Here is a 4,870-nt window from a genome sequence, read left to right on the forward strand (position 1 = left end):
TTCCATAAGGTGGCTAGCGGATGTCTGTCTCTCCCACTTTAGTTGGAGCGGATTCGATGAAAAGGGTCCTTATGAAGGGTAAATAGAAGTTGACAAATCACGTTGTGGCTTTTTTGTAGGTAAGAAAATGTTCTTGCTAGAACCCTATTGCAGCCACGTAAAAGATGCAACAACAATTAGAGGACGTCTAACTTGTTTTTGCAGCAATCGCTTTGTGATGTGATATGGCCAAAAGTTGTGATGAATGATGAATGATATATTGTGATGTATGAGATCATGTTCTTGTAATAGGAATCACGACTTGCATGTCGATGAGTATGACAACCGGCAGGAGCCATAGGAGTTGTCTTAATTATTGTATGACCTGCATGTCAATGATTTAACGCCATGTAATTACTTTACTTTGTTGCTAAACCGTTAGCTATAGTAGTAGAAGTAATAGTTGGCGAGCAACTTCATGGAGACACGATGATGGAGATCATGATGATGAAGATCATGGTGTCATGCCGGTGACGAAAATGATCATGGAGCCCCAAAGATGGAGATCAAAGGAGCTATATGATTTTGGCCATATCATGTCACTACTATTTGATTGCATGTGATATTTATCATGTTTTTGCATCTTGTTTACTTAGAACGACGGTAGTAAATAAGATGATCCCTCGTAATAATTTCAAGTAAGTGTTCCCCCTAACTGTGCGCCATTGCAACAGTTCGTTGTTTCGAAGCACCACGTGATGATCGGGTGTGATAGATTCTAATGTTCACATACAATGGGTGTAAGACAGATTTACACATGCAAAACACTTAGGTTAACATGACGAGCCTAGTATGTACAGACATGGCCTCAGAACACAAGAGACCGAAAGGTCGAACATGAGTCATATGAAAGATACGATCAACATGGAGATGTTCACCGATGATGACTAGTCCATCTCACGTGATGATCGGACACGGCCTAGTCGACTCGGATCATGTAACACTTAGATGACTAGAGGGATGTCTAATCTGAGTGGGAGTTCATTAAATAATTTGATTAGATGAACTTAATTATCATGAACATAGTCTAAAACCTTTGCAAATATGTCTTGTAGATCATATGGCCAACGCTCATGTCAACATGAACATCAACGCATTCCTAGAGAAAATCAAGCTGAAAGATGATGGCAGCAACTATATGGACTGGGTCCGGAACCTGAGGATCATCCTCATAGCTGCCAAGAAAGCATATGTCTTAGAAGGACCGCTAGGTGAAGCACCATCCCAGAGAACCAAGACGTTATGAACGCTTGGCAGTCACGTGATGATGATTACTCCGTCGTTCAGTGCGGCATGCTTTACAGCTTAGAACCGGGGCTTCAAAAGCGTTTTGAGCAACACGGAGCATATGAGATGTTCGAGGAGCTGAAAATAGTTTTCCAAGCTCATGCCCGGGTCAAGAGATATGAAGTCTCCGACAAGTTCTATAATTGTAAGATGGAGGAAAATAGTTCTGTCAGTGAGCACATACTCAAAATGTCTGGGTTGCACAACCGCCTGTCCCAGCTGGACATTAACCTCCCGGACCAGGCGGTCATTGACAGAATCCTTCAGGCGCTCCCACCGAGCTACAAGAGCTTTGTGATAAACTACAATATGCAGGGGATGGTGAAAACTATTCCTGAAGTATTTTCAATGCTGAAGTCAGCAGAGGTAGAAATCAAAAAGGAACATCCACTACAGGAAACAGGTAATTTGCCGTCTGTGGATCACAGACGGCAAAGGCCTAAATCCATATGGCAAAGAGTTTGCCGTCAGGAAGCAGACGGCAAAGTCAGACGGCAAAGATAAGTCGGCAAAGAATACTTTGCCGTCAGCTTTTCTTGAAACAGACGGCAAAGACTTTGCCATCAGGAAAATCTACTTCGCCGTCATCCTTAGAAATCACAGACGGCAAATAGAAGTATTTTTGCCGTCAGCCTGACTATATCTTTACCGTCAGCTATTTGAGTCTTTGCCGTCAGCCTCATATATCACATACGACAAAAGAAGGGATCAAATTAAAAAAAACACATCAGTGTTGTTCCCGAGGGATGCGGTCAACACACGTTTCTTCTTCTTTTAACAGGCAAAGGATCGGCCATGTTTAGTGCTTTCATTCCATGACATTGCAGTACAAAATGCAAACATGACCCCGAAAAAACTAAAGCTATAGAATAGTCCTGGAAATTAACACAAAGGACCCTAAAAATTAAATCTAAAAATCAATCGGGTCCTTCTCCCCTGTAGTGCTCTGTTCGCCCCGCTGCCGGCTCCAACGCTTGACGCACTGCTCTGCCGTGCTCTGCTCGCTACACCGTCTCCAGGACCTGCTCAGCCATGTCGCTCCGTCCTAGCCGTGCTCGGGAGTTGACTCGCTCCGACGCCACGACGAGGCAGTGAGGGAGGTCGGGGATGGGCGGTGCTTGACCAGCGGAGCTCACGAGGTGGAGCGCCCGGCTGCTCTGGTGGCGGAGCTCGCGAGGCGGAGAGCACGACCAGCGGGTGAGGAACTCTGAGTGTGGACGGGCTCGGGTGCGCGACCGGAGGAGCTGTGGTGCGCAACGCCGGCCCGAGGATGCTGGGCGCGGCCGGGGGATGCTTGGCGCGGCGGCGGATGCGGGATGGCAGGCCGGAGGGCGGCGGCCGGAGGATGCTGGGCGCGGCGGCGTACGGACATGCGGGAGGCCGCTGGTCGTGGCGTGCAGCTCCTTGGGGACGGGCGAGCGCTGGGATCAGAGTTCAGCTGGTCGGGCCGCCTTACGGGTGGGCGGGCATTGCCCTGCGGCCTGTGGCAGCTCGGGGGAGAAGTAGGGAGCAGGGAGCAGGAGAGAGGAGGGCGATGGCAGGCGGGGTGCTACTGCTCGATGAGGGAGGTGGAGGCTGGAGAGAAGAGGGAGCACGGGGGAGCAGATGGGAGTCGTGGCTGGAGCAGGTGGGGTCGTGGCCTCGTTGGTGGGGGCGTGCATGGGGGTGCGTGCGCTGTGGGGTGGGTGGAGGCGTGCGTCCGACGGCGTGGGATGTGCGTCTGAGATATTGCCAAGTCATCGATCCACGTGATTGATCCCCGTGATGTGCTTCTTCTTTGCCGTCTGCGAAAACAAATACAGATGGCAAAGAGATCACTTTGCCCTCTGCCAAAAAAATACAGAAGGTAAAAAAACTTTGCCGTGTGCCAAAAAAAATACAGACGGCAAAGATTCTTTGCCGTATGTGATTTTTGTTGCAGACGGCAAAGTGAGCTCTTTGCCGTCTGTATTTATTTTTGCAGGCGGCAAAGTTTTTTTTACCGTCAGTTTTTCTTCGTCGTCTACTAATGACGGCAAACCCACTCGTTGCCGTCTTCCCGACGAAAAGCTAACGGCGAAGACGCCTCCTGATGGCAAATTACATGTTTCCCGTAGTGATCAAGTGTTGATGGTCAATAAAACCACTAAGTTCAAGAAAGGCAAGGGTAAGAAGAACTTCAAGAAGGACGGCAAGGATGTTGCCGCGCCCGGTAAGCCTGTTGCCAGGAAGAAGTCAAAGAATGGACCCAAGCCTGAGACTGGGTGCTTTTATTGCAAGGGAAGGGTCACTGGAAGCGGAACTGCCCCAAATACTTAGCGGACAAGAAGGCCGGCAACACTAAAGGTATATGTGATATACATGTAATTGATGTGTACCTTACCAGTGCTCGTAGTAGCTCCTGGGTATTTGATACCTGTGCCGTTGCTCATATTTGTAACTCAAAGCATGAGCTGCGGAATAAGCGGAGACTGGCGAAGGACGAGGTGACGATGCGCGTCGGGAATGGTTCCAAGGTCGATGTGATCGCCGTTGGCACGCTACCTCTACATTTATCTATGGGATTAGTTTTAAACCTCAATAATTGTTATTTAGTGCCAAGTTTGAGCATGAAAATTGTATCTGGATCTCGTTTAATACGAGATGACTACTCATTTAAATGTGAGAATAATGGTTGTTCTATTTATATGAGAGATATATTTTATGGTCATGCCCCGATGGTCAATGGTTTATTCTTAATGAATCTCTAACGTAATGTTACACATATTCATAGCGTGAATACCAAAAGATGTAAGATTGATAACGATAGTCCCACATATATACTTGTGGCACTGCCGGCTTGGTCACATTGGTGTCAAGCGCATGAAGAAGCTCCATGCTGATGGACTTTTAGAGTCTCTCGATTATGAATCATTTGAGACATGCGAACCATGCCTCATGGGAAAAATGACCAAGACTCCATTCTCCGGAACAATGGAGCGAGCAACCAACTTATTGGAAATCATACATACTGATGTGTGCGGTCCAATGAGCATTGAGGCTCGTGGAGGATATCGTTATGTTCTCACTCTCACTGATGACTTAAGTACATATGGGTATGTCTAGTTGATGAAACACAAGTCTGAGACCTTTGAAAAGTTCAAGGAATTTCAGAATGAGGTAGAGAATCAACGTGACCGAAAAATAAAGTTCTTACGATCATATCGTGAAGGAGAATATTTAAGTCACGAATTTGGTACACACTTAAGGAAATGTGGAATCGTTTCACAACTCACGCCGCCTGGAACACCTCAGCGTAACGGTGTGTTCGAACGTCGTAATTGCACTTTATTGGATATGGTGCGATCTATGATGTCTCTTATCGATTTACAGCTATCTTTTTGGGGATACTCTCTAGAGACAGCTACATTCACTTTAAATAGGGCACCGTCTAAATCCATTGAGACGACACCGTATGAATTATGGTTTGGGAAGAAACCTAAGCTGTCGTTTCTAAAAGTTTGGGGATGCGATGCTTATGTCAAGAAACTTCAACCTGAAAAGCTCGAACCCAAGTCGGAAAAAT

The sequence above is a fragment of the Triticum dicoccoides genome, unplaced genomic scaffold (genome assembly GCF_002162155.2).
Source record: "Triticum dicoccoides isolate Atlit2015 ecotype Zavitan unplaced genomic scaffold, WEW_v2.0 scaffold26035, whole genome shotgun sequence".
Lineage (NCBI taxonomy): Eukaryota > Viridiplantae > Streptophyta > Magnoliopsida > Poales > Poaceae > Triticum > Triticum dicoccoides.